General features: G+C 43.8%; 1 pseudogene; it reads right to left on the bottom strand.

Moving 5' to 3' along the window:
- Nucleotides 1-5,659, bottom strand: part of LOC124025064 — a 62,069-nt pseudogene extending 56,410 nt beyond the window's left edge.
- Nucleotides 5,660-21,734: the final 16,075 nt, after the last annotated feature.

The raw sequence follows: 21,734 nt of genomic DNA, 5'->3' as shown, positions 1-21,734 counted from the left end.
GAGCGAGAGACAGAGGAAGACAGAGAGAGAGAGTGAGAGACAGGAAGACCGAGAGAGAGAGAGAGCGAGACAGAGGAAGACAGAGAGAGAGAGTGAGAGACAGAGGAAGACACAGAGAGAGAGTGAGAGACAGAGGAAGACCGAGAGAGAGAGAGAGAGCGAGAGACAGAGGAAGACAGAGAGAGAGAGAGAGACAGAGGAAGACACAGAGAGAGAGTGAGAGACAGAGGAAGACACAGAGAGAGAGTGAGAGACAGAGGAAGACCGAGAGAGAGAGAGAGAGAGAGAGAGAGAGAGCGAGAGACAGAGGAAGACAGAGAGAGAGAGTGAGAGACAGAGGAAGACCGAGAGAGAGAGAGAGAGAGAGAGAGAGCGAGAGACAGAGGAAGACAGAGAGAGAGCGAGAGACAGAGGAAGACAGAGAGAGAGAGTGAGAGACAGAGGAAGACACAGAGAGAGAGTGAGAGACAGAGGAAGACCGAGAGAGAGAGAGAGAGAGAGAGAGAGAGAGAGAGAGAGAGCGAGAGACAGAGGAAGACCGAGAGAGAGCGGGTGTTAGAGAGAAAGAGATGGGGAGACAAAAAGGTCATTGGGGGAGGGAGGGATGTACCCAAAGCAATAAAGCCAGGGTTTGTTTTGGTGTCCTGATGTTAATGTAACTCGACACCCAGTCAAAACAGCCAACAGGCTCGGGACTCCAATAGAAAGACTGTTTGATGGGCAAATATAAACAGTTTAGCTTGGATGCGTCCAACTGGGGACTTTAAATTGAGGAGATCGAGACACAACTTCAAAACAAATGGGAAAAGTCAGAGAAGGCGAGCAAGACGTTCTCATATAGACGTGATATCAGCCTACACTAGATTCCTGCAATAAAGTTCAGTGTCCTGTATCTCAGCAACAGCTTAATATATAGATCATTTCTACAGACGACAGGTGATGTTAAGTGTATTTCAAAATCATAATAGTGTAATATAAAAAAGCCTCAGCCATTGAGATAGTATTGTAAAATGTGAAAGTCCACACCACTCCGCTAACAGACAGACTGTTAATCAGAACCACTAGTATCCCAAACCTCACACTGTTAAAACAGACCTTTGGTTCTTTGTCCATAAAATAATCTTAATGATCCCTCTGGGTAGGAATAATCTCCTTCAAAAATGAGAAATGTTATCCTGCATAAAGGTTAGTCCCTCTGAAACCTTTCAATGACGACGATATTAAAAATGACAAATGGCACATAACTTCTGACAGCATTCGTATCAAACCGTAAACATCCCCTTCTGGATAGAGTTGCTGCTGTACGCTGCTATGAGCTCTTTACAAGATGTCTAACCTACTTCTCACTAACACAATGTTGTGTAGTTGTGCCTGTTTCACACCAGGTCAGAACATGTAGTGGCTACAGTTGTATTCTCTAGTAGATGGATCAATGAATAAATATGTTGAATACTACTTTCATTTCTCATAGGGAAATGTGCAGCAACATACAGGCTTGACACAATGTCACTGGATCTGAACGGCTTCAAATGAAATGTTATTGGTCACATTCACATGGTTAGCAGATGTTATTGGTCACATACACATGGTTAGCAGATGTTATTGGTCACATACACACGGTTAGCAGATGTTATTGGTCACATACACATGGTTAGCAGATGTTATTGGTCACATACACATGGTTAGCAGATGTTATTGGTCACATACACATGGTTAGCCGATGTTATTGGTCACATACACATGGTTAGCAGATGTTATTGGTCACATACACACGGTTAGCAGATGTTATTGGTCACATACACATGGTTAGCAGATGTTATTGGTCACATACACATGGTTAGCAGATGTTATTGGTCACATACACATGGTTAACAGATGTTATTGGTCACATACACATGGTTAGCAGATGTTATTGGTCACATACACATGGTTAACAGATGTTATTGGTCACATACACATGGTTAGCAGATGTTATTGGTCACATACACACGGTTAGCAGATGTTATTGGTCACATACACATGGTTAGCAGATGTTATTGGTCACATACACACGGTTAGCAGATGTTATTGGTCACATACACATGGTTAGCAGATGTTATTGGTCACATACACACGGTTAGCAGATGTTATTGGTCACATACACATGGTTAGCAGATGTTATTGGTCACATACACATGGTTAGCAGATGTTATTGGTCACATACACGTGTTTAGCAGATGTTATTGGTCACATACACATGGTTAGCAGATGTTATTGGTCACATACACATGGTTAGCAGATGTTATTGGTCACATACACACGGTTAGCAGATGTTATTGGTCACATACACACGGTTAGCAGATGTTATTGGTCACATACACACGGTTAGCAGATGTTATTGGTCACATACACACGGTTAGCAGATGTTATTGGTCACATACACACGGTTAGCAGATGTTATTGGTCACATACACACGGTTAGCAGATGTTATTGGTCACATACACATGGTTAGCAGATGTTATTGGTCACATACACACGGTTAGCAGATGTTATTGGTCACATACACATGGTTAGCAGATGTTATTGGTCACATACACATGGTTAGCAGATGTTATTGGTCACATACACATGGTTAGCAGATGTTATTGGTGACATACACATGATTAGCAGATGTTATTGGTCACATACACATGGTTAGCAGATGTTATTGGTCACATACACATGATTAGCAGATGTTATTGGTCACATACACACGGTTAGCAGATGTTATTGGTCACATACACACGGTTAGCAGATGTTATTGGTCACATACACACGGTTAGCAGATGTTATTGGTCACATACACACGGTTAGCAGATGTTATTGGTCACATACATACGGTTAGCAGATGTTATTGGTCACATACACACGGTTAGCAGATGTTATTGGTCACATACACAAGGTTAGCAGATGTTATTGGTCACATACACATGGTTAGCAGATGTTATTGGTCACATACACATGGTTAGCAGATGTTATTGGTCACATACACATGGTTAGCAGATGTTATTGGTCACATACACACGGTTAGCAGATGTTATTGGTCACATACACACGGTTAGCAGATGTTATTGGTCACATACACATGGTTAGCAGATGTTATTGGTCACATACACACGGTTAGCAGATGTTATTGGTCACATACACACGGTTAGCAGATGTTATTGGTCACATACACACGGTTAGCAGATGTTATTGGTCACATACACACGGTTAGCAGATGTTATTGGTCACATACACATGGTTAGCAGATGTTATTGGTTACATTCACATGGTTAGCATATGTTATTGGTCACATACGCACAGTTAGCAGATGTTATTGGTCACATACACATGGTTAGCAGATGTTATTGGTCACATACACATGGTTAGCAGATGTTATTGGTCACATACACATGGTTAGCAGATGTTATTGGTCACATACACATGGTTAGCATATGTTATTGGTCACATACACATGGTTAGCAGATGTTATTGGTCACATACACATGGTTAGCAGATGTTATTGGTCACATACACATGGTTAGCAGATGTTATTGGTCACATACACATGGTTAGCAGATGTTATTGGGAGTGTAGCTAAATGCTTGTAAAAGGACTAGAAGCGAGGCAGCCCTCTCTGTCGACGCCATCTTTAAAAGGCTTCAGTCCAAAGCCATGTTTTTATACAGCGGGAGATGGACAACTGCTTCTTTTGTAGGCCTGCGATCAATTCCACCCCCAAAATATGTCAGTCACTGACAGCACGTGTCAGCTAACATGTTTTAGATTGGTAAGTTAGTCTTGCCAGCTATCTAAACTTGTAGTAATCATGGTTGAATTACCGACCGGGGCCCATTGATTTTATTAGTCAGTCTCACTCAGATCATATTAAAGACTGCAAACATTTCTCTCCACCCAAATGGCCAAATGTGAAGAATTGCAGGAAATAACTATAAAACGTTTAATTTTTCTCTCTGCTGTCATGAGAGGAAAAAAGTTGATGTCGGGTCGTCAACAAGCTGACTGCATGTTTTACATTTGTAAACAATTCTTATTTACAATGACGGTCTACCCCTCCCCTACCCCGGCCAAACCCTCCCTACCCCGGCCAACCCCCTCCCTACCCCGGCCAAACCCTCCCCTACCCCGGCCAACCCCCTCCCTACCCCGGCCAAACCCTCCCCTACCCCGGCCAAACCCCCTACCCCTCCCCCCCGACCAAACCCGGAGGACGCTGGGCCAATTTTCCACCGCCCTATGGGACCTCAATCACAGCCGGTTGTGATACAGCCTGGAATCGAACCAGGGTGTCTGTAGTGACACCTCAAGATGAGATGCAGTGCCTTAGACCGCTGCGCTACTCAGGAACCAGACCCACAAGCCACTGTGTGGGTAGGCAGACCCACAAGCCACTCGGGAGCCCTGTGTGGGTAGGCAGACCCACAAGCCACTCGGGAGCCCTGTGTGGGTAGGCAGACCCACAAGCCACTCGGGAGCCCTGTGTGGGTAGGCAGACCCACAAGCCACTCGGGAGCCCTGTGTGGGTAGGCAGACCCACAAGCCACTCGGGAGCCCTGTGTGGGTAGGCAGAGCCACAATGGCCCCTCATGATGAGTTCAGATTTTCTTGTGGCCCCACCCACATCAGAGTTGCCCATCCGGTCTCCAGTAAGACAACAATAGCAGACAGCAGTGTTCCCTGAGGTACATAGTGATGCCAGTCTCAGCCACATTGAACCAGCATGTGACAAGTGTGACAAGTGTCTGATGATTGACAGTTGACTGACAGAACAGTTTACCATTCCCCCTCTCTTCCTCCCCCACCTCCTCTCCTCAGACCCCTTTCAGAAACTACACCCCTGAGGGGGAGCATCCTGGCAAAGGACAGACACTTCCTAACAGACATCCAAATGGAGTGGAAAGTAGTCTCTCTCTCTCTCTCTCTCTCTCTCTCTCTCTCTCTCTCTCTCTCTCTAGATAATGGAACCCTGAAAAGAGCTGACTGTGGAGGGAAGGAGCGAGGGAGGGGTTTTGGGGATGAGAGAGAGAAAGAATAGACAACTCTCTTAAAAGGGAAAAGGCTCCAGAAATGAGACGAGTCCAATTATCTACAATCACAAAATGTTGCTGTCCTTTCGGTTTCTCTTGGGCCAGACCCATATAGCTGGCGTTCCGGGCAGAGGAGTGATTGAGAAGGATGAGGCTGCAGAATCCTCAGAGGAGATAGCAGTGAATAGCAAACCATTGTGAAACGTCTCATTGGAATGATGATGCTAGTGAGGAGTAAGTAGATTTACAAAATGGTATTGGAAATCTGTCAAATACTTTCGCTATGCTTGACTGAGCTGCCTGGAGCACCGTAACCAATTGCATACTCTTAAAAATGAAAACCCTGCCTACCCGGCACAACAGGCAAATGCTCAAAGTATCTAATGTGCTCACCTTTGTATGGGACGATGGGATGAACTTTCCTGGTACACTCCGGTAGGGGTGGGAACGGACTCTCAAAGTTGACCAATGGCTGCTGGCATAGACAGAGTGGCAGGCAGAGGAGCAGCACTAGACCAACGGGATGAAGGGACACAAACTCCCACAGAGACGTCGCCATGGTTACGGGGCCAACCACGCCCACCGTACCTCTAACTGGTCCTCACAGGACACACCTGAGGGAGGAAGGACAGAGCTGTCAGTCAAACATACACATGGCCAATGACGATTGATTATAACATACAGACAGCCAATCACCACTTAGACAGTAAAGTGCAGCGAAAGACAACTAGAACGACATTGTCTTCTGTATAAAATGTATTTGAGCTTTTAGATATTTTTACTCCTTGAAAGATATGAGAACTAAAGGTAGAAAGAGCAACGTGTCAACTGAACACCACAGACCATAGATCATACTATGTTTTACCTCTATGCCAGAATAGATCCATTTAACTAATCTGATCATTTCATTTAAACCTTTAGTGACCCCAAGCCTTCTTGACCCCTGGGACTTGTACTTTTGACTTTTTATGGGCTGGCCAATAGACACCTGTCTAGTGTGCTGACATTGTGCAGAGCTGGAGTGAGTGGCCACCAACGCTGACCCAAATGACATTAGCGGGGTCAAAGGTTATAGCAACACAACAGTAATTGAGCTACTCCCCCTATCCCAAACCCCAACATGCAAACTTATCCTGTCATTACTGATAATCACACACATTCATTCAAATGAAGGTAGACAAGCAGGGGTTGAGGGAACAGTGTGTGGTACGTAGATAGATAGATTGAGATGTGGTATGTAGGGGTTGAGGGAACAGTGTGGTATGTAGATAGATATGCAGGGGTTGAGGGAACAGTGTGTGGTATGTAGATAGATATGCAGGGGTTGAGGGAACAGTGTGTGTATGTAGATAGATATGCAGGGGTTGAGGGAACAGTGTGGTATGTAGATAGATATGCAGGGGTTGAGGGAACAGTGTGGTATGTAGATAGATATGCAGGGGTTGAGAGAACAGTGTGGTATGTAGATAGATATGCAGGGGTTGAGGGAACAGTGTGTGGTATGTAGATAGATATGCAGGGGTTGAGAGAACAGTGTGGTATGTAGATAGATATGCAGGGGTTGAGAGAACAGTGTGGTATGTAGATAGATATGCAGGGGTTGAGGGAACAGTGTGTGGTATGTAGATAGATATGCAGGGGTTGAGGGAACAGTGTGTGGTATGTAGATAGATATAGGGGTTGAGGGAACAGTGTGTGGTATGTAGATAGATATGCAGGGGTTGAGGGAACAGTGTGTGGTATGTAGATAGATATGCAGGGGTTGAGGGAACAGTGTGGTTGTAGATAGATATGAACAGTGTGTGGTATGTAGATAGATATGCAGGGGTTGAGGGAACAGTGTGTGGTATGTAGATAGATATGCAGGGGTTGAGGGAACAGTGTGTGGTATGTAGATAGATATGCAGTTGAGGGAACAGTGGTATGTAGATAGATATGCAGGGGTTGAGGGAACAGTGTGTGGTATGTAGATAGATATGCAGGGGTTGAGGGAACAGTGTGTGGTATGTAGATAGATATGCAGGGGTTGAGGGAACAGTGTGTGGTATGTAGATAGATATGCAGGGATAGATATGTTGAGGGAACAGTGTGTGGTATGTAGATAGATATGCAGGGGTTGAGGGAACAGTGTGTGGTATGTAGATAGATATGCAGGGGTTGTGTGGTATGTAGATAGATATGCATTGAGGGAACAGTGTGGTATGTAGATAGATATGCAGGGGTTGAGGGAACAGTGTGTGTATGTAGATAGATATGCAGGGGTTGAGGGAACAGTGTGGTATGTAGATAGTGCAGGGGTTGAGGGAACAGTGTGTGGTATGTAGATAGATATGCAGGGGTTGAGGGAACAGTGTGTGGTATGTAGATAGATATGCAGGGGTTGAGGGAACAGTGTGTGGTATGTAGATAGATATGCAGGGGTTGAGGGAACAGTGTGGTATGTAGATAGTATGCAGGGGTTGAGGGAACAGTGTGGTATGTAGATAGATATGCAGGGGTTGAGGGAACAGTGTGTGGTATGTAGATAGATATGCAGGGGTTGAGGGAACAGTGTGTGGTATGTAGATAGATATGCAGGGGTTGAGGGAACAGTGTGGTATGTAGATAGATATGCAGGGGTTGAGGGAACAGTGTGGTATGTAGATAGATATGCAGGGGTTGAGGGAACAGTGTGTGGTATGTAGATAGATATGCAGGGGTTGAGGGAACAGTGTGTGGTATGTAGATAGATATGCAGGGGTTGAGGGAACAGTGTGGTATGTAGATAGATATGCAGGGGTTGAGGGAACAGTGTGTGGTATGTAGATAGATATGCAGGGATTGAGGGAACAGTGTGTGGTATGTAGATAGATATGCAGGGGTTGAGGGAACAGTGTGGTATGTAGATAGATATGCAGGGGTTGAGGGAACAGTGTGGTATGTAGATAGATATGCAGGGGTTGAGGGAACAGTGTGTATGGTTGAGGGAACAGTGTAGATAGATATGCAGGGGTTGAGGGAACAGTGTGTGGTATGTATGTAGAATAGTTCAGTATATAATATTTTATTATAGAATAGTATAGTGTAGAATAGATTAGTATAGAATAGTTTAGTATAGAAAAGTTTAGTATAGAATAGTTTAGTGTAGAAAAGTTTAGTATAGAATAGAATACCGGAGCACCAAGTCTAGGACCAAAAGGCTCCTCAACAGCTTCTATCCCCAAGCCATAAGACTGCTGAACAATTCATAAAATCGCCACCGGACAATTTACATTCACCCCCCCCCCCTTTATACACTGCTGCTACTCGCTGTTTGTTTGTTACCTATGCATAGTCACTTCGCCCCCACCTATATTTACAGATTACCTCAACTAGCCTGTGCCCCCGCACACTGACTCGGTACAGGTGCCCCCTGTATATACCCCCCACACTGACTCGGTACAGGTGCCCCCTGTATATACCCCCACACTGACTCGGTACAGGTGCCCCCTGTATATACCCCCCACACTGACTCAGTACAGGTGCCCCCTGTATATACCCCCACACTGACTCGGTACAGGTGCCCCCTGTATATACCCCACACACTGACTCGGTACAGGTGCCCCCTGTATATACCCCCACACTGACTCGGTACAGGTGCCCCCTGTATATACCCCCCACACTGACTCGGTACAGGTGCCCCCTGTATATACCCCCCACACTGACTCGGTACAGGTGCCCCCTGTATATACCCCCCACACTGACTCGGTAGCAGGTGCCCCCTGTATATACCCCCACACTGACTCGGTAGCGGTGCCCCTGTATATACCCCCCACACTGACTCGGTATAGGTGCTCCCTGTATATACCCCCACACTGACTCGGTACAGGTGCCCCCTGCATATACCCCCGCACACTGACTCGGTACAGGTGCCCCTGTATATACCCCCGCACACTGACTCGGTACAGGTGCCCCCTGTATATACCCCCACACTGACTCGGTACAGGTGCCCCCTGTATATACCCCACATACTGACTCGGTACAGGTGCCCCCTGTATACACCCCCCACACTGACTCGGTACCGGTGCCCCCTGTATATTCCCCACACACTGACTCGGTACAGGTGCCCCCTGTATATACCCCCACACTGACTCGGGACAGGTGCCACCTGTATATACCCCCCACACTGACTCAGTACAGGTGCCCCCTGTATATACCCCCCACACTGACTCGGTACAGGTGCCCCCTGTATATACCCCCACACTGACTCGGTACAGGTGCCCCCTGTATATACCCCCCACACTGACTCGGTACAGGTGCCCCCTGTATATACCCCCACACTGACTCGGTACAGGTGCCCCCTGTATATACCCCCACACTGACTCGGTACAGGTGCCCCCTGTATATACCCCCACACTGACTCGGTACAGGTGCCCCCTGTATATACCCCCACACTGACTCGGTACAGGTGCCCCCTGTATATACACCCCACACTGACTCGGTACAGGTGCCCCCTGTATATACCCCCCACTGACTCGGTACAGGTGCCCCCTGTATATACCCCCACACTGACTCGGTACAGGTGCCCCCTGTATATACCCCCCACACTGAATCGGTACAGGTGCCCCCTGTATATACCCCCCACACTGACTCGGTACAGGTGCCCCCTGTATATACCCCCCACACTGACTCGGTACAGGTGCCCCCTGTATATACCCCCACACTGACTCGGTACAGGTGCCCCCTGTATATACCCCCCACACTGACTCGGTACAGGTGCCCCCTGTATATACCCCCCACACTGACTCGGTACAGGTGCCCCCTGTATATACCCCCCACACTGACTCGGTACAGGTGCCCCCTGTATATACCCCCCACACTGACTCGGTACAGGTGCCCCCTGTATATACCCCCACACTGACTCGGTACAGGTGCCCCCTGTATATACCCCCACACTGACTCGGTACAGGTGCCCCCTGTATATACCCCCCACACTGACTCGGTACAGGTGCCCCCTGTATATACCCCCCACACTGACTCGGTACAGGTGCCCCCTGTATATACCCCCCACACTGACTCGGTACAGGTGCCCCCTGTATATACCCCCCACACTGACTCGGTACAGGTGCCCCTGTAGGTGCCCCCTGTATATACCCCCACACTGACTCGGTACAGGTGCCCCCTGTATATACCCCCACACTGACTCGGTACAGGTGCCCCTGTATATACCCCCCACACTGACTCGGTACAGGTGCCCCCTGTATATACCCCCCACACTGACTCGGTACAGGTGCCCCCTGTATATACCCCCCACACTGACTCGGTACAGGTGCCCCCTGTATATACCCCCCACACTGACTCGGTACAGGTGCCCCCTGTATATACCCCCCACACTGACTCGGTACAGGTGCCCCCTGTATATACCCCCCACACTGACTCGGTACAGGTGCCCCTGTATATACCCCCCACACTGACTGCAGGTGCCCCTGTATATACCCCCCACACTGACTCGGTACAGGTGCCCCCTGTATATACCCCCCACACTGACTCGGTACAGGTGCCCCCTGTATATACCCCCACACTGACTCGGTACAGGTGCCCCCTGTATATACCCCCACACTGACTCGGTACAGGTGCCCCCTGTATATACCCCCACACTGACTCGGTACAGGTGCCCCTGTATATACCCCCACACTGACTCGGTACAGGTGCCCCCTGTATATACCCCCCACACTGACTCGGTACAGGTGCCCCTGTATATACCCCCACACTGACTCGGTACAGGTGCCCCCTGTATATACCCCCACACTGACTCGGTACAGGTGCCCCCTGTATATACCCCCCACACTGACTCGGTACAGGTGCCCCCTGTATATACCCCCCACACTGACTCGGTACAGGTGCCCCCTGTATATACCCCCCACACTGACTCGGTACAGGTGCCCCCTGTATATACCCCCCACACTGACTCGGTACAGGTGCCCCCTGTATATACCCCCCACACTGACTCGGTACAGGTGCCCCCTGTATATACCCCCCACACTGACTCGGTACAGGTGCCCCCTGTATATACCCCCCACACTGACTCGGTACAGGTGCCCCCTGTATATACCCCCACACTGACTCGGTACAGGTGCCCCCTGTATATACCCCCACACTGACTCGGTACAGGTGCCCCTGTATATACCCCCACACTGACTCGGTACAGGTGCCCCCTGTATATACCCCCCACACTGACTCGGTACAGGTGACCCTGTATATACCCCCCACACTGACTGGCACAGGTGCCCCCTGTATATACCCCCACACTGACTCGGTACAGGTGCCCCTGTATATACCCCCCACACTGACTCGGTACAGGTGCCCCCTGTATATACCCCCACACTGACTCGGTACAGGTGCCCCCTGTATATACCCCCCACACTGACTCGGTACAGGTGCCCCTGTATATACCCCCACACTGACTCGGTACAGGTGCCCCCTGTATATACCCCCCACACTGACTCGGTACAGGTGCCCCCTGTATATACCCCCACACTGACTCGGTACAGGTGCCCCCTGTATATACCCCCACACTGACTCGGTACAGGTGCCCCTGTATATACCCCCCACACTGACTCAGTACAGGTGCCCCCTGTATATACCCCCCACACTGACTCGGTACAGGTGCCCCCTGTATATACCCCCCACACTGACTCGGTACAGGTGCCCCCTGTATAAAGGCTCGTTATTGTTATTTTTTTGTGTTACCTTTTATTTTATTTTAGTCTAAATATTATCATAAATATTCCAGAATATTCTTCTTGAACTGCACTGTTGGTTAAGGGCTTGTAAGTAAGCATTTCACGCTAAAGTCTATACTTGTATTCGGAGCATGTAACAAATACCGTTTGATTTGATTTGAATAGTATAGAATAGTTTAGAATAGAATAGTATAGAATAGTCTAGAATAGAATACTGTAAAATAGAATAGTATAGTATAGTCTAAAGTAGAATAGTGTAGAATAGAATAGTATAGAATAGTCTAGAATAGAATAGTGTAAAATAGAATAGAATAGTCTAGAATAGAATACTGTAAAATAGAATAGTATAGTATAGAATAGTCTAGAGTAGAATACAATAGTGTAGAATAAAATAGTCTAGAATAGAAGTGTAAAATAGAATAGTCTAGAATGGAATAGTATAGAATAGTCTAGAATAGAATACTGTAAAATAGAATAGTATAGTATAGAATAGTCTAGAGTAGAATACAATAGTGTAGAATAGAATAGAATAGTCTAGAATAGAATAGTGTAAAATAGTCTAGAATGGTCTAGAATAGAATAGTGTAAAATAGAATAGTATAGAATAGTGTAAAATAGTCTAGAATAGAATAATGTAAAATAGAATAGTATAGAATAGTCTAGAATAGAATAGTGTAGAATAGTCTAGAATGGTCTAGAATAGAATAGTGTAAAATAGAATAGTATAGAATAGTGTAAAATAGTCTAGAATAGAATAGTGTAAAATAGAATAGTGTAAAATAGAATAGTATAGAATAGTCTAGAATAGTGTAGAATAGTCTAGAATGGTCTAGAATAGAATAGTGTAAAATAGAATAGTATAGAATAGTGTAAAATAGTCTAGAATAGAATAGTGTAAAATAGAATAGTATAGAATAGTCTAGAATAGTGTAAAATAGAATAGTCTAGAATAGTGTAGAATAGTACAGAATAGTCTAGAATAGAATAGTCTAGAATAGAAGTGTAAAATAGAATAGTCTAGAATAGTGTAGAATAGTACAGAATAGTCTAGAATAGAATAGTCCAGAATAGTCTAGAATAGAATAGTGTAGAATAGTCTAGAATGGTCTAGAATAGAATAGTGTAAAATAGAATAGTATAGAATAGTGTAAAATAGTCTAGAATAGAATAGTGTAAAATAGAATAGTGTAGAATAGAATAGTATAGAATAGTCTAGAATAGTGTAAAATAGAATAGAATAGTGTAGAATAGAATAGTGTAGAATAGTGTAGAATAGAATAGTATAGAATAGTGTAGAATAGAATAGTATAGAATAGTGTAAAATAGTCTAGAATAGAATAGTGTAAAATAGAATAGTGTAGAATAGTGTAAAATAGTCTAGAATAGAATAGTGTAAAATAGAATAGTATAGAATAGTCTAGAATAGTGTAAAATAGAATAGTCTAGAATAGAATAGTGTAAAATAGAATAGTATAGAATAGTCTAGAATAGTGTAAAATAGAATAGTCTAGAATAGTGTAGAATAGTACAGAATAGTCTAGAATAGAATAGTCTAGAATAGAATAGTGTAGAATAGTCTAGAATGGTCTAGAATAGAATAGTGTAAAATAGAATAGTGTAGAATAGTGTAAAATAGTCTAGAATAGAATAGTGTAAAATAGAATAGTGTAGAATAGAATAGTATAGAATAGTCTAGAAATAGAATAGTGTAAAAGAATAGAATAGAATAGAATAGTCTAGAATAGAAATAGAATAGTGTAGAATAGTGTAGAATAGAATAGTATAGAATAGTGTAAATAGAATAGTATAGAATAGTGTAAAATAGTCTAGAATAGAATAGTGTAAAATAGAATAGTGTAGAATAGTGTAAAATAGTAGTAGAAATAGAATAGTGTAAAATAGAATAGTCTAGAATAGAATAGTGTAAAATAGAATAGTATAGAATAGTCTAGAATAGTGTAAAATAGAATAGTCTAGAATAGAATAGAATGTAAAATAGAATAGTATAGAATAGTAGTGTAAAATAGAATAGAATAGTGTAGAATAGAATAGTGTAGAATAGTGTAGAATAGAATAGTATGGAATAGTGTAGAATAGTACAGAATAGAATAGTCTAGAATAGAATAGTATAGAATAGTGTAAAATAGAATAGTCTAGAATAGTAGTAGAATAGTAGAATAGTGTAGAATAGAATAGTATAGAATAGAATAGTAGTAGAATAGTCTAGAATAGAATAGTGTATAGAATAGTCTAGAAATAGTCTAAATAGAATAGTAAAATAGAATAGTCTAGAATAGTGTAAAATAGTCTAGAATAGAATAGTGTAAAATAGAATAGTATAGAATAGTCTAGAATAGTGTAAAATAGAATAGTCTAGAATAGAATAGTGTAAAATAGAATAGTATAGAATAGTCTAGAATAGTGTAAAATAGAATAGTCTAGAATAGTGTAGAATAGTACAGAATAGTCTAGAATAGAATAGTCTAGAATAGAATAGTATAGAATAGTGTAAAATAGAATAGTCTAGAATAGTGTAGAATAGTACAGAATAGTCTAGAATAGAATAGTCTAGAATAGAATAGTCCAGAATAGTCTAGAATAGAATAGTGTAGAATAGTCTAGAATGGTCTAGAATAGAATAGTGTAAAATAGAATAGTATAGAATAGTGTAAAATAGTCTAGAATAGAATAGTGTAAAATAGAATAGTGTAGAATAGAATAGTATAGAATAGTCTAGAATAGAATAGTGTAAAATAGAATAGAATAGTGTAGAATAGAATAGAATAGTATAGAATAGTGTAGAATAGAATAGTATAGAATAGTGTAGAATAGAATAGTATAGAATAGTGTAAAATAGTCTAGAATAGAATAGTGTAAAATAGAATAGTGTAGAATAGAATAGTATAGAATAGTCTAGAATAGAATAGTGTAAAATAGAATAGAATAGTGTAGAATAGAATAGAATAGTGTAGAATAGTGTAGAATAGAATAGTATAGAATAGTGTAGAATAGAATAGTATAGAATAGTCCAGAATAGAATAGTCCAGAATAGTCTAGAATAGAATAGTCTAGAATAGTCTAGAATAGTGTAAAATAGAATAGTGTAGAATAGTATAGAATAGAACAGTGTATATTAGTCCATCAGAGACGGACATTCTTCTTCTGTTCTGCTCCCAACACCCCCAAGACAGACAGACTCAAACACTTTCACTACATCTGTTACTGTAAACTTCTGGTGTAGTTATTCAACCGTGTGTCTCTCCTGCATGTTGTGGGCACAGATGTGGAACCCTCCTTCCTCTTTAAAGATGTGGAGCAAGTGAAGGGAGAAGGAAGCATCAAGCGTAAGTTGCTGCAGTCCTAAACATCTGGCCCTAGCTAGCTGCTCACAGCAGCCTCGGAGACCACTGGAGTTGGCAACTTGGCACAAGTCCAGTCTAAAACCATCTGGGTGCTTAATGCCCCACTATCACCATGGGCATCAGCAGACGCTGGCACACACACTGTACTGTACATCACTGAGGAAAACACACACACACAATCGTGCTTGCACATGGACACACACACACACACACACACACACACACACACACACACACACACACACACACACACACACACACACACACACACACACACACACACACACACACACACACACACACACACACACACACACACACACACACACACACACACACACACACACAGGCATGCTCCTTCTCACATTCCTTCTCTCCCCAATGTCCTTGTTGTAGTGCTGAAGGACTGGAGAGTTTTTAACAAAGTAAAGTTGATCATAATGTTGGCAGTCAACCATAAGAGGCGTTCAGCCACAACTGTAATGACTTGATGTTTGGGCGCCAATCAGCTGCCAGGGATGTGTGTGTGTGTGTGTGTACATGATCAGAGTCAAGTATCTTGGATGAGAGAAGGGAGGGTCTCCTTCTGTTGATTATGGCAGTAGATACAGTAGGTTGTCATGGTAACAATATGTATTGCTGATGGAGATGATTAGTGATGTGGATGATTATGAACAGATGCATTTTTTTATGTGTCTTAATTAGGAGTTTGTGATGTAGCCTATACATGTTGTACACTGAGGGTACAAAACATTAGGAACACCTTCCTAATATTGATTAACAAAACATTAGAAACACCTTCCTAATATTGATTAACAAAACATTAGGAACACCTTCCTAATATTGATTAACAAAACATTAGAAACACCTTCCTAATATTGATTAACAAAACATTAGGAACACCTTCCTAATATTGAGTTGCACCCCCTTTTGCCCTCAGAACAGCCTCAATTCGTCAGGGCATGGACTCTGCAAGGTGTTGAAAGTGTTCCACAGGGAAGCCGGCTCCACCGAAGTCGTCTCCTCTCCTTGTTCCGGCGGCGTTCGGCTGTCGACGTCACCGGCTTCCTAGCCATCGCCGCTCCATTTCTCATACATCCATTTGTTTTGTCTTGTTCCATTACACACCTGGTTTACATTCCATAATTACTGCATGTATTTAGTCCTCTGTTCCCCACCATGTCTTTGTGTGTAATTGTTTATTTTTATGTGGATTTTGTCAGGCGCTACACTTTTGCTATGTTCTGTGTTTTTGGCACGTTATTGTTCTTATGTGCTGTCATTTTTGGACCGGATTTAAAGTGCGCCTGTTTCTTACACTCTGTGGAACCCAGACACAGTCCAAACCCTCCTACCACCCAGCCAGCAATAAATCAATCATGCAACACAACTTTGATTATAGGCTTTACTCCAGGCCCTCTGTTGTCTCTAATTGGCCTTTGGATCTAAGTCCTGACCAGGCAAGTTACTCATTAAACTGCTGCCCTACACACTGTGTGCATCCCAAATGGCACCCTATTCCCTATAGAGTGCACTACCTTGGACCAGAGCCCATGGCACACAGTTCTGAAGAACCATGAATCAAACTGGACAATAGAGGCTAGTAGTCCGTGTCAAAGTCTCACAGCTGGGCAACTTCTAGCCAATGACTCTCCACCAGTTATGAATAGATGTTAGATCTCAGCAGTGGTGGAAAAGGTACTCAATTGTCATACTTGAGTAGAAGTAAAGATACCTTGATAGAAAATGACTCAAGTAAAAGTGAAAGTCACCCAGTAAAATACAACTTGAGTAAAAGTCTATAAGTATTTGGTTTTAAAATATATTTAAGTATCAAAAGTAAATTAAATTGCTCAAATGTACTTAAGTATCAAAAGTAAAAGTATATTTTTTATTGAGACGGATAGCCAAGGGCACACTACAAAACTAATTTACAAAGAATCATCTGTGTTTAGTGAGTCCACTAGGTCAGAAGCATTAGGGATGACCAGGGATGTTCTCTTGAAGTGTGTGAATTGGACCCTTTTCCTGTCAAAATGTAAATAAGTACATTATTTTCTTTAGGAATGTAGTGAAGTAAAAGTTGCCAAAAATATGAATAGTAAAGTAGAGTACGAATACCCCCCAAAACTACTTAAGTAATACTTTAAAATATTTTTACTTAACTACTTTACACCACTGGATCTCAGTATGGAGAAGTGTTTAGGCTTCTAGCCAATGGCTCTCCACCAGTTAGAGAGAAAGAATAGCAGTAGTTCAGAGCTCATGATTGACTCCAGACAGGGGAGAGTAGGGGCTGGTCCAGACAGACAGGGGAGAGTAGGGGCTGGTCCAGACAGACAGGGGAGAGTAGGGGCTGGTCCAGACAGACAGGGGAGAGTAGGGGCTGGTCCAGACAGACAGGGGAGAGTAGGGGCTGGTCCAGACAGACAGGGGAGAGTAGGGGCTGGTCCAGACAGACAGGGGAGAGTAGGGGCTGGTCCAGACAGACAGGGGAGAGTAGGGGCTGGTCCAGACAGACAGGGGAGAGTAGGGGCTGGTCCAGACAGACAGGGGAGAGTAGGGGCTGGTCCAGACAGACAGGGGAGAGTAGGGGCTGGTCCAGACAGACAGGGGAGAGTAGGGGCTGGTCCAGACAGACAGGGGAGAGTAGGGGCTGGTCCAGACAGACAGGGGAGAGTAGGGGCTGGTCCAGACAGACAGGGGAGAATAGGGGCTGGTCCAGACAGACAGGGGAGAATAGGGTCTGGACTGCCCTGTAGCCTGTTTTTTTTTTGAGGCAGACATGGCCCTGGTAGGAGGGTGTCTGTAGCTGTAACCCTAACACCCACACACCTTCCCCACACACACACACTCCCTCCACGTCTTCTAATGAGCGTTACCCGTTCTCCTCTGGCCTGCCACAGACTCTCTCATTCTCCCTCCACTCTCTCCAGACCCCCTAAAGTCAGGTCTGTATTGACCATGTCTAATCCACCTCAATGGCCCAGACCCACAAAATCCCTCTAAAGCCTACTCCCAAACCAGGGGTGGCATCTCTAGAGCCCTCTATGATCCAGCTCCATCCAGATATGAGCCTGAACCAAAGAGAGGAAGAGAGAGGGAAAGAGACGGGGAGGGAGGGGGGAGAAAACATCTCACAGAAGAAGACAGGGAACAATGTGTTGTAAAAGCACATAAAGGTCCTTTATACGGATGCCAAGTCCTTTTATGGACGTATCAAATGTGATCATCTGTGAAAGATGAGACAGTCTAACTACTGGGTAGAGCGAGAGATGATGTGTCAACCATGGTGAAAACCCCCTGGGGAGATGGAAGGAGTGGATAAATGCTGCGTTGGTGGCCTGTCTGGGACAGCCGTGGGACTACAGTACTGTATATACTGGAACAATGAGGATGTGCTGCTAACAGGGGCTTAATGACCAACAAACAGCATGTTTAAAGTCAACGCTTAATGAAGGCTTCGTAAACCCTTTATAAGGCCTTCGTAGATGATTCACAGAGGTTTTATAAGTCACACTATATGTGGCATAACCCTTTTCCCCATCCTTTACATAACATGAATGATCTGTGAAGCATTTGTGAAGGTCTTAAAAAGGTTTTTAAATGGTTGCTTGGTTAAAGTGGGACCACAGAGTTTGACATGGAATGACAAGGCACTCTCTCTGGAGAGGGAGCAGAGCAAGGCATGATGGCAGACAGAATCTATCCCCCCTTTCTCTCACAGCCATGAGATGCTTTACATGTTTTTGGCCAATGAAAGTCTAGACACAACAACTACCACACCAACTACCACACCAACTACCACAACAACTACCACACCAACTACCACACCAACTACCACACCAACTACCACAACAACTACCACACCAACTACCACACCAACTACCACACCAACTACCACAACAACTACCACACCAACTACCACACCAACTACCACACCAACTACCACACCAACTACCACACCAACTACCACACCAACTACCACACCAACTACCACACCAACTACCACAACAACTACCACACCAACTACCACACCAACTACCACACCAACTACCACACCAACTACCACACCAACTACCACAACAACTACCACAACAACTACCACAACAACTACCACACCAACTACCACACCAACTACCACACCAACTACCACACCATACTGGCAGTTCCTAGAAATGTGTGAAAGGTTTCAGAATGTCAAATATTTCACTTATGGCTAATTCACAGAGAAGTGTTCCTTCTATCAATCTATTACTAACATTGTAACTACATTAGCACTTGGTTGTACAGGGGTTTCAGCAGACTCTAAACTAATGCCTCTCATTTGGGAAATTAAATGTTGGCTTTATGGACGAAAAGGAATGGAATTAAAAGGATTTGGAGATCAACAAATAGTGAGGACCTGGAGTGAAGTTTGAAGAAAAAGTATAAATCTGACAAACCAGTCAATGTGTGTGAAATGACACCACAATATACACCATTATGCTGCTCTCATTATACACCATTATGCTGCTACCTTTATAAACCATTATGCTGCTCTCATTATACACCATTATGCTGCTCTCATTATACACCATTATGCTGCTACCTTTATACACCATTATGCTGCTACCTTTATACACCATTATGCTGCTCTCATTATACACCATTAAGCTGCTCTCATTATACACCATTAAGCTGCTCTCATTATACACCATTAAGCTGCTCTCATTATACACCATTAAGCTGCTCTCATTATACACCATTAAGCTGCTCTCATTATACACCATTAAGCTGCTCTCATTATACACCATTAAGCTGCTCTCATTATACACCATTATGCTGCTGCCTTTATACACCATTATGCTGCTCTCATTATACACCATTAAGCTGCTCTCATTATACACCATTATGCTGCTGCCTTTATACACCATGATGCTGCTCTCATTATACACCATTATTGTTATGCAGGTGAGTGAGGACCCAAAAGCGATTTAACAGAAACAGAGTCTTTTAATGTCCAAACAGGGAAAACATAAATCCTCAATCTTTACAGGAGATGTCCAAACAGGGAAAACATAAATCCTCTAGTTTAACAGGAGAGTCCCCCTTCTAGTAGTAGAGGAGAATTGCAGGGCTAGCGGCAACAGACTGAAGGTCCCTTCGGGTAGGCGCGGGCCGTAGAGGATAGAGACACCTGCTCACACGCAGTATCTGATGAAGAGGCAGATTACGACAGGACGGAACAAGGGCAAAGCAAACAAGAATCCGACAAGGACAGAAGCAGAAACAGAGGGAGAAATAGAGACCTAATCAGAGGGCAAAAGAGGGGACAGGTGTGAGAGAGTAAACGAGGTCGTTAGGAGAATGAGGAACAGCTGGGAGCAGGAACGGAACGATAGAGAGAGAGAGAGAAAGAAACCTAATACGACCAGCAGGGGGAAACGAAGAGAAAGCACAGGGACAAGACATGACAATACATGACAATTATGCTGCTACCTTTATACACCATTATGCTGCTCTCATTATACACCATTATGCTGCTACTTTTATACACCATTATGCTGCTACCTTTATACACCATTACGCTGCTACCTTTATACACCATTACGCTGCTACCTTTATACACCATTACGCTGCTACCTTTATACACCATTACGCTGCTACCTTTATACACCATTACGCTGCTACCTTTATACACCATTACGCTGCTACCTTTATACACCATTATGCTGCTACCTTTATACACCATTATGCTGCTACCTTTATACACCATTATGATAATATATTTTGGTCAGGGTTCCCTTGAAAAATAGATTCCTATCGCAATGATAATAAATAAATACAATGCACTTCTCATAATGAAAACTCTTTATAAGACCTAAACACTACGTTTTCCTGAATGTTTCCTGAATAAAAAACAAAATAACTAATTGTATTCACTTCAATTATTAACTAATTGTATTCAATTAATTATATTCACTTCTCAGAAAAGAGGACCAAAGTCCCAGTCCAGGCTCCAGTGGCCTGTGTTCTCCAGTCCCAGTCCAGGCTCCAGTGGCCTGTGTTCTCCAGTCCCAGTCCAGGCTCCAGTGGCCTGTGTTCTCCAGTCCCAGTCCAGGCTCCAGTGGCCTATGTTCTCCAGTCCCAGTCCAGGTTCCAGTGGCCTGCTACTAACGGCTCTTTCCCCAGATGTTTCCCTGCGAATCACCAGTGTGTAAGTCTTTATTGATTTCCTGCCCTGACCTGCTGTGTTCTGTTGTTCCCTCTAATGCTGTAGCTAAACACTGGCCTGTGAAGTCTCTCCTCACACTCACTCTGTCCCGGCTAAAAGGCTGCTCCTACTGGCAGGCTCCCACAACTAGTCGCTGTTTTAACTCAACCTAACATTCTCAATGCTGGCAAGGTGTCTGTTTAAAACCACATAAACAAGATTACTTTGCTAATCTGAACAGTGAGTGGAGTAGGATCATTTATTCATTATTTCCTTAAGAAAGCAGGGAGCCTCGTCTCTGCTGGACAGGGACAACAGAGTACCCTTTGCATATCCACACCATTACTATCAAGCAACATCTTCAAGACACACATTTACATGACAACAATGAGATGAATCAGTGAGATATTAATGATATATTGTACT

Source organism: Oncorhynchus gorbuscha, unplaced genomic scaffold (assembly GCF_021184085.1).
Source record: "Oncorhynchus gorbuscha isolate QuinsamMale2020 ecotype Even-year unplaced genomic scaffold, OgorEven_v1.0 Un_scaffold_2154, whole genome shotgun sequence".
Classification (NCBI taxonomy): domain Eukaryota; kingdom Metazoa; phylum Chordata; class Actinopteri; order Salmoniformes; family Salmonidae; genus Oncorhynchus; species Oncorhynchus gorbuscha.
Note: the sequence above shows the minus strand (reverse complement) of the source record. Positions and strands in the feature narration are given on the sequence as shown.